The 10,059-nt window shown below is 31.5% G+C and overlaps 1 pseudogene; it reads left to right on the top strand.

Moving 5' to 3' along the window:
- The first annotated feature begins 1,305 nt into the window (after positions 1–1,305).
- On the top strand, positions 1,306–3,751 carry LOC110733945 (annotated as a pseudogene).
- Positions 3,752–10,059: the final 6,308 nt, after the last annotated feature.

Genomic DNA, 10,059 nt, shown 5'->3' with positions numbered 1-10,059 from the left:
AAAAAAGAAAAATTAAAAAAATTAATCCCAACCCCCAATCCCCCATTGATTCCGGCCAACCTCTCCTCCTTCCCCTCACTTTCCACCATTCCGGCCAGCCTACTCCCCAACCACCTCTCCTTTTCTTTTCTTCAATCTCTCTCCTCTTTCATCTCCTACCATGACCGCTGAAAAACTCCATAACCACCACATTTTCTGTAAACACCACCTCACCAACACCACCTTACCATGACACTACCACATGACCCAACCCATAACCTTAATCAGACCCCCCTACCCACTCCACCCAGTCCAGCAGCCCCCCAACCACCGAACCCCGAAACCCCCCACGGTTTGGCAGCCCCACCCAACCCAATTTAGGAAACCCAACTAACCCCTAACTTGAAACGCCATCCCCCCTTCCCAAATCCCAACCCACGTGGTCTGACAGCCCCACCCAACCCAATTTATGAAATCCGTGACACAATTGAATAGGGGGTAAAGGAAGAGGAAGGGGAAAGAGGAATCGGGGAAGAGACAAGGTGGGAATAGGGTGGGGTTGTTTTCGGCGGGGAAAAGGAGTGCTCCGGCAGGGGGTGGGGTACGACGGTCATAACCTGGGGTTTTCGAGGGTGATGTTGCCTAGTTTAGTGAGGGAGGCGGTTTGGTGCTTCAGGGGAAGGGGTTCAGGCGAGCCGTCGGCGCTGCTGGGGATCCTGGTGACCGGAGCCACGGGGCAGGGGTGTCAAGGGCGGCGGTGAAGGTTTGGGTTGGTGGTGGTTTAAATAATTATTTATTTTTTTCTTTAAAAAATAATTTAACTTTTTTTGAAATTGATTTTATTTTATTTTTTAAAATTTTTTAACCTTAGTTAACCATAGTTAGTTTTTTTTTAAAGTAAATAACACTCATTAATGTCATATGTGAGATAAATTTCTTAATTAGGGTCATCTTGTATAATCCAAAAAAGGGGGGTTACCATTGATGCGTAGCAATTATTGGGGGTTACCATTGAGAATATCCATTTTTTTATGTAAGTAAGGAGCATTAGATAGTTAATTATCAACTAATCATGCAAGTTTATGATACTTAATATTGCAAAAAGATCCAAACCCAATATCATCGCCTATATGTTATGTCCAAAGTGGCGGACAATTTATTGTTTTAGTAAAGAAAAATATCTTTACTAAAACTATATACGAGTGGCCCTGTCAAGTTAAAGCCCCATATACGAGTATAAATATAATATGAACAAAATTATATGAAGTAATAATATAAACTTCTATTATTAATGGCAATTCTATAAAATATTATATAGTCCTCCATATGCTCAGTAAATGCTTGAATGAGATCAAGCATGCTCTTCGCAGTGCCGATGTTAATTTTGAGTTTATCAACCGCCACATCAACAATATCAATCTTGATAATCTTTCTGCTGGTCTTGACAAGCGTAGGATTATTGAAAAGGTACTATGATAATTTGTTTGTCTATTTAATTGAAGATAATGTTGCTGGTTTAAAATATCGATTTTAAACTCGATGTTTGTGTTTTTGAAGGCAGTATTCAATGAGCTGTGTAATATGTTGGATTCGGAGAAGCCATCTTTTATCCTAGAGAAATGAAAACCAAGTATTGTTATGTTTGTTGGTTTGCAAGGTACGTACCTTTTTTGAGTTTTTTCTTTAATTTCTTTGTTCGATAATTATTATTGTTCCCAAGTATAAAGAAAGAAATTGAAGAAACAATGATTATTCTGTTTAGGGTCTGGCAAGACGACTACATGTACAAAATATGCTAAATATCATCAGAAAAAGGGTTGGAAACCAGCTCTTGTTTGTGCTGATACTTTTCGAGCCGGCGCTTTTGATCAGTTGAAGCAAAACGCAACTAAGGCTAACATTCCCTTCTATGGAAGGTATGTATACTGTATACATTCTTTCTTTTAAGTGTCCTTTTTAATTATGTTATTAGGGTTGGTATAAAGGTTATTGTTTTTTGTTTGATAATTATTATGCATTGACAAGCGTGAAATTGGGGTTAATAGTTACACTGAATCAGATCCAGTGAAGATTGAGGTTGAAGGTGTGGAAAGATTCAAAAAGGATACCTACGATCTAATTATCATTGATACGAGTGGAAGACACAAACAAGAGGCATCTCTATTTGAAGAAATGCGGCAACTTGCAGAGGCAACTAAACCAGATCTTGTGATATTTGTCATGGATAGTAGCATTGGTCAAATCTGCATTCGACCAAGCTCAAGCCTTTAAGCAAAGTGTTGCTGTTGGAGCCGTGATAATTACTAAATTAGATGGTCGCGTGAAGGGAGGTGGTGCTCTTAGTGCTGTGGCTGCCACCAATAGTCCTGTGATATTCATTGGGACAGGAGAGCACATGGATGACTTGGAGGAGTTCGACACCCAATCATTTGTTAAACGCCTTTTAGGTACATACATACTTCCTCCGTGTTTTTTTATTTGTATATATGTATTCCAATTTCCTAGTACGTATTACATGATCGATATGATGATTGGTTTATTTGGTTCCATTTATAGGTATTAGTAACTTGCCAGGGTTTATAAAAAAGATGAATGAAGTGGTTAACAATGATGAGAGATCGAAGCAGGCTCAAGATTTATCGAAGGGGAAGTTTACATTTAGAATGATGTATAAGCAGTTGCAGAATATCCTCAACATGGGTCCTATTTCTCAAGTTTTATTAATGCTTCCTGGATTTACTTCTGAATTGATGCCTAAAACTCAAGAAAAGGAGAGTCAGGCAAAGATAAAGAACTTGAGAAATAGAGGAAATATTAGCAAGCTTTATAAACTTCTGATAGAGGAAATTGTAACTTTTTTTTTATTTATTATTTGTTTTAATTTGCAATTCAATTTCCATAGAAATTGTTGGTTCTAAAATATTACTCGTAATTAATTTCTTGTATGTTTTTTTTTTTTAAAAAAAATTGTTAATTAAAATTTCATTTTTTATGGGATTGATTGATGGATTATAAGTTGGTGTGAATAAAGTAGACAAATTATGTAGATAACATTCAAGTAGGGGAAAATTAGACAATTACTCTAATGAAATTGGAAATTCATCACTATATGAAGTTATGAACTATGGAGTAACTCTTCATGCATAAATCCAACGTCTAATTAAGTGAAAAGTAAAGCCGGTTAGGAGTTTTTTTTTTTTTTTTTTAAAAAAAAAAAGGTAAGAAGAAGGTCCATTCTAAAAGGGGAAATGTAATGGAAATCCCTCCTAAAATGTGCTTGGTGAGATTTGACCCATGGCCTCACGCCTGGAAGTTAGAGAACTAGCCAACTATTCTGGTCTCCTACCTCACATACCGGTTAAAAGTGATAGGAAATACAATACTCCGTATCATAGAGACACGTCTAATACATACAATAATAGATGATATTTTATAAAGTTTCTCTTAGTTGATTTTTTTGGTATTGAAGAAAACTTACTTACTCCGTTTAAGAAAAGTATGAATCAATCAATATATAATAACTATATACTAAAGGAAAATAAAAAATGATACATGGCAAAATCTGGTTAAATAATTTTCCGCTAATTTTTATTTACTTTTTTGTCAAATTATCCTAGGAAATTTTTAATTCACTACTTGTATTGACTTTTTTGTCAAATTATCTTAGGGAAATCCTACTTGCTTGTATCCAAAAAAAAAATAATAAAATAAAATCTTCCATATATTTTATATAACGTAATCTTTCCCTCCAATAAAACATTTTTGTAACAACTTATAGAAAATTTAAGCAAAATATTATTACTAAAAAAAATATGCATAATTTTTAATACTGTATATATTTGTACGGAGTGTATATGTCACACGGGTATATACAATCTAAAGTTTGCTATGAAACATTTTTATAAAGAATATTGATCTTTGTCATACTATTTATAAAGAGAAAACAATTTATAAAAAATTGTTGAAATACAAATTTTTATAAAGTTTTGCACGGAACCATAAGCTAATTGCAATCTATAAGTATATATTGTGTTAAGTAAGTAATTAAGTATAAAGTTTATTCCGTACATGTTTGATCATAATGGTTTGATCTTGTGGCTTATACCGGTATATTTTAGCGGCTTGGCCCTTCTAAGATCTGCTCAACCGTGAAAAGTAAATGTCGTTGGTCCTTAAAAATTGTTAAAAATTACTTTAAATCTTTTAATCATTTTTAGTTTGATAGTTAATTTAGTTCATATGTATTGCTTGCTATCTCGCAGCATAACTACTTTGTATTTTTTTTTTTTTGAAGAAATAACTACTTTGTATTAAACATGCACGCTTACGTACTTCATTTCATCCGAATCCAAGAAGCAAAAAAAAAAAAAAAAAAAAAAAAAAAAAAAAACCGAAACCTCAACTGTAAAAACAAATAGTAACATCTATAACATAATTTATGATTTTTTTTCCCTACTTTCATTCACCGCTCTCCAATTTCTCATTCTTGCAATCCTAGTTTTTTTTTTTTTTTTTTTTTTTTTTTTTTTTTTTTTTTTTACTTTTGAAAAGAAATTACCAATTTTTTTTTTTTACTCTTGTTAGGGTTGATGTTGAACCTTAAGTAGTTTTGATGATGATGGAAAAGCAAACTTCAACTAATACAATTTCTCTAAGTGTTGAATTAGTATAGGTGAAGTTGACTCAGGGAGTGGAAGAGTAATTTGACTATGAAGATCCAAGGAGAAATAAAGGAAAGATAAAGAGAATAGAAGAAGAGTTCCTTATTAGTGATCCCTAACAGGAACATAGTAAGAAGCTTCATAACAGGAACATAGTAAGAAGCTTCATAACAGGAACTGGACAACAAGTTAAGAAGACTAGCTTGGACTGCGTTGAAAACAGCAAGTTCTAGAAGAACTTGGTATGTGAGTTCCAGCAAGGTGCTTGAGTTAAGATGACAGCGGGAATTCAGTCCTGGTTTGCGAAGAACCTAAGTTCCTATATACTCTACGATGCTTGAGGAGGCAATTCAATGATAAACTTAAAATCTTTAATTAAGGTACGCGGTTTTGTTAAGTTTATGTTTATTAGGATTGCTGTAAATATGCGTTGGTTAATTATGTATGAGATCTATTAGAAACGGGATAAAGGTTGGCAAGTTAAGTAAAATCGGAATGTTTATAAAAAATAAGTTTTAATTTATGGAAAAAATCTTTGAGAGATTTTATCTTATAAAATCTGGTTTGCAAAATATTAATCTTTTTCTAAACTATATCTTTGTTCGATTTTCTTAGAGATTTTCAAAAAAAGATTCATTTCATATTGGGTTTTAATAAACAACAATTTTTATATTTATCTTTTAAAAAACCCTAATTGGCTTGTGAGTACTTCTTATAAATAGAGTATTCATATTCCGAGATAATTTGTGAGTTTATGTGTAAAAATCTGAAGGTGCTTAAGAGTAAGTTTGCCAAGTTTAAAGCTTTATCATATTAGTTTCAGGTTTCATGTGTAGCTTTCCAATCTCATATTAGAGTCAATTGTTTGTATTGTTTTGGGATTTGGGTGAGTGATTTAGTATTGCATACACTTTGTAGGCTTCTAGTGTGAAGCTGAGATTGAGTGCTCTGGGAGTACTGAGTGAACTTAAGTCTGGGACTTAAGTTGGGTAGAATAGGTATCTAGCGGTTAGCAAGTTCATTCTAGAACTTGTGAGTAAAGGTTTGTACTTAATAGGTTGTAACTAGGAGTGTTGCCCTATTATAGTTGATTGATTTGGTTTGAAATCCATTGGAGGGTTGAGATTTTACTTTCAGTTGAGCCCTAGAAGATTTCCTCGTGAAATTGTTGTGTGCTTTTTAAGTTCCTATTTTAGTTTGTTTTATGATTTCGCAAAAAGTAGTCTCTTAGGAACTCACTACAATCCCCCCTTGTAGTAGTTCGTCTCAAGTAACGGTTGATAAATGCGTAGCAGAAGTTAATTAAAGATGTAGAGATTGAAAAAATTAGAAAAAAGATAAAGGCAAGACAAATAGTAAAGAAATGGATACACAATATTTAATGTGAAAAATATTTGGTATCAGAGCCAAATGTTGATTAGAGTGTTTACCCATTAAAGATTCTTCTCTTAAGAAGTTTGAAATTGATGATAAGTTAAAAGGCAAGATTAGTTGGGTGTGGCCCAAATTTTAATAGGCCTATTATTTTGATGGAATATTTGTTCCTATTCATCAAGAAGCTTTCGGATGGTATTGCTCCTCAATTCTCTTGATTTTTCTACTAGCTTGTATCATGTAAGCCACTAAAATGATCTACGAAATCCTTGACATTGGAAGTAACTAGAAATATGGTTCGTGAATTTTCTAGAACATCATGGATACAAGACTGATGAAGGAATTTCTACAATCTTTCGGTCATTTCTTCTAAAGTCCATCTACAACTATAAATATATGTCATGGACATTCAATCAAAATACATACACATATACACACACAAAAATCCATACCATACACTTAAGCCTTTCACCTCCTTCTTGTACTCTCCTACTTTTATATAGTGGGTTATTTTGATGCTTGTCGTTCATGGGTTTCCATGTTAAATGATGTGTCCATTTCTTTTACTATTTATCTTGCCTTTATCTATATTCTAATTATGTGAAAGAGAGTTAGGGTGATAAATTTTAGTTTCTCAAAATACCCCTCTTATCTTTTATTTTCTTAAAAAAGAGAAAAAAATAAAATAAAATAAAATAAAATAAAATAAAATAAAAACCTACCATTATTAGCCTCCATGACTTCATCAATTTTTAAACCCACTAATATGTTTTTATTATAATAAGGTGGATAATATTGCAAGAAAAAAAAAAGGAGAATCGAGCTATATAGATTTCTTATATTGCACACGCAATGTACTATGCGTGTCTTCTAACTTGTAGTAAAAAAATTAAAAAAAAAAAAAAAAAAAGAAAAGAAAAAAATTATCTATGCTTCTTTCATCAATAAAAAGAATTACCTATTTTATTACATTATTCAGCTCTTTAAAATACTAATCCTTCAAATTTTTTTTTTAATAACATTCAACTAAACTTCTACATCTTACAAATTAACACAAAAGAAAGTTATTCATAACTATCTATTCTACTTTTATTCTTAAACATATCCAGTGCATAAGCACTAGGGGTGAGCAAAAAATCAGGGTACCCTGATCCGGAACCAGAACCTATTAGGAAACGCAGGTTTTGGAACCGGAACCTGTACAGTAGGTTCCAGTTCCGAGTAGCAAAATGGAGAACTTGTTGCAACAGGTTCCGATTCACGTTCTCAATTTTTTGGAACAGGAACCTATAGGCTATCCTACAACCTGATAAAAGTAGCACTTAAATTTAAATTATACACCAATTCTAACCAATTTTTTAAATAATAAATATCAAAATTACAATTATAAATCAATGTATTAATTTTGCTCAATAATTACTATTAGCTTGTTTTATTTGCGAGTTACAAACATTATAAATTAGTGACCATCTAGTTTTTTTTTTTTTTTTTTTTTTTTTTTTTTTTTTTAAGTTCTGCAAAAAGTTATTAATTATATTACAAGACAGGGTACCCTGAATCGAAACCGGAACATGTAGGTTCCGATTCCAATTCCCAATTTCTAGGAACCTGTTCAACAGGTTCCGGTTCCGGTTTTCAATTTAAGGAAGTTATTGCAACAGATTTCGGTTCCAGGAATCTTAACAGGGTACCCTGTTATGCTCACCCCTAATGAGCACGGGTACACTATGTTTGTAGTTATGATTAATTTTGTATATATGAAATATTAGAAGTATATTGATAATAAACGTTATACAATATATTTTATCTTAAAAAACTATCCAAAATTTGTTTACCTAGCATCATATATATTACAATAATACCTATTAAGTGTCGTTATCTCGTGTCTTGGATGCGAGATTCGGCTTTATTTATATGCTTATATTTTTTTACACTGTACATTTATAAAATTATTCTTTTTCTTTCCTTCCTTTATGTAATTTTAATTCTCTTATATAACCTTTAAAACATTGTTCCTTTCCCGATTCTCATTGATTCAACTAGAAGTGTATTATTTAATGAAATCACGTTTAAACTTCTAAATTACCTATTTTGAGCAAAGGTATTTAATCTTATTAATATATTTCAATATAAATTAAATTGACCAAGGGTTTTTGTCAGATTATAAAACACCTTTTTAGGCTTTCTTAAACCATCCCCGATATTAGAAGTATATTGATAATCCTAGTTTAGAAGTATATTGATAATCCTGGTTCCACCACGGCGTGGATAAGGAAATTGGAAAAGAAAAAAAACATAAAAAAGAAGGCGATGTTATACATTAGGATATTAATTCCATACAATAAATTACATATCCTAAATTGCATCTTTATTTACCATAGTCCATAGTACATTTTCTTAGAAAAAAATAAATTGAATGTGTTAATTTATGAACATAACTAGATTGATTATGTGAGAGAAAACGGACAGAGTATACTCGATTCACATGTTTTTATTTGTATTTCAATCTATGTTTGAATAATGTCTTTGTTATGCAATTGTATCATATCACTATCTTATATTTGTACCATTTATTATATACTTTTGTCAATTTTATATCGGAATGCACACGTCAATTTGTCATCTTCCTTTGATAAAGGCATATATATCGTTTTTATAAGGTGTTTGGTTGTTATGGAGAATACGTCAATACGGCAATGCTTTTATTAGGTTTTTTTTTTTTTCTTTCTTCATGAAAAACAATATAATTTGTAGTGCGATGTAAATATGAACATCCACATAAGTTTGTGAATTTGTGATTAATGAATTATGATATTAATCTAATTATATATCTATACTAATCTATACTAATATATTTAAAGACGTTCTTCGAACACTTGACCTCTTAGAAGAAAGGTTATTGATTAATCATCTAGGCTAATTGTCAATTATGCTTTAACTTTGCACAATAAATAATATTATAATACAAAGTATTAAAGACACATACTACATACAAACTATTAGATGCTTTTAAAAAATTAACAATTGCAGAACTATAAAGTAGTAACCCGAGGTAACGCTTGGGCTACTCACTGGTTTATAATGATAATGTAGCATAATATTTTTTTGTCATTGTGGGTTGTACGTGGTTGTTGATATGAATGATGTCAAACCATTTAAATTGCTTAAGAAAATTTACACTTTTCATTATTTAAATTTAAAAAAAATTTTTTTTTAATCCAACAATAGATATAATTAGAAAAGGTATTGGGTGCGGAATGCCGCATGCAAATTCTGCATGCGGCAGGCTTGGCTGATATGTTTCACTTAGTGGCTGATATTTGTTGGCTGATATGTTTCATTTGTCGGCTGATATGTATGGTTTTTTGTGTTGGCTAATATATTCCTTTTGTTGGCTAATATGTTTTTTTTTTTTTTAATTTTTGATATGTTCCTTTTGTTGGCTGCTATCAAACATCAGTTAACTGATATATTTATTTAGTTGGCTGATATCTTTATTTTGTTGGCTGATATTTATATTTTAATTGTTAGCTGATGTGTTTATTTTGTTGGCTTACCTGCTGCTTTTGTTTGCTAATTTCATCCTTTTGTTGGTTGATATGCTTCATTTGTTGGCTGATATGTTCCTTCTGTTGGCTGATATGTATCTTTTGTTGGATGATATGTTCCTTTTATTGGCTGATATGCTTCATATGGTGGCTGATATGTTACTTGTGTTGACTGATACGTTTTTATTAATGTCTGATATGTCCCTAATATTGACTAATATTAGACATCAATTGGCGATATGTTACTTTTATTGGCTGATATGCGTCATTTGCTGTCTAATACTCCCTCTGTTTTTAAATATTTGCTCCATTTTTGCTTTTTGCACTATTCATTTGTCCTATTTTGACTAAAGTTTGTGATTTATACATAAAAAAAAATTATAACCTTGTGAGTACTTGTTGGAATCGTTTCAATAAATAGATTATTAATTTTCAATTGTTAGAATTTATACTTATTGATAATTAAAGATATTAATGATCAAAGATAAACATCGACA

The sequence above is a fragment of the Chenopodium quinoa genome, unplaced genomic scaffold (genome assembly GCF_001683475.1).
Source record: "Chenopodium quinoa cultivar QQ74 unplaced genomic scaffold, ASM168347v1, whole genome shotgun sequence".
Classification (NCBI taxonomy): domain Eukaryota; kingdom Viridiplantae; phylum Streptophyta; class Magnoliopsida; order Caryophyllales; family Amaranthaceae; genus Chenopodium; species Chenopodium quinoa.
This window is presented reverse-complemented; position numbering and strand designations above follow the sequence as displayed.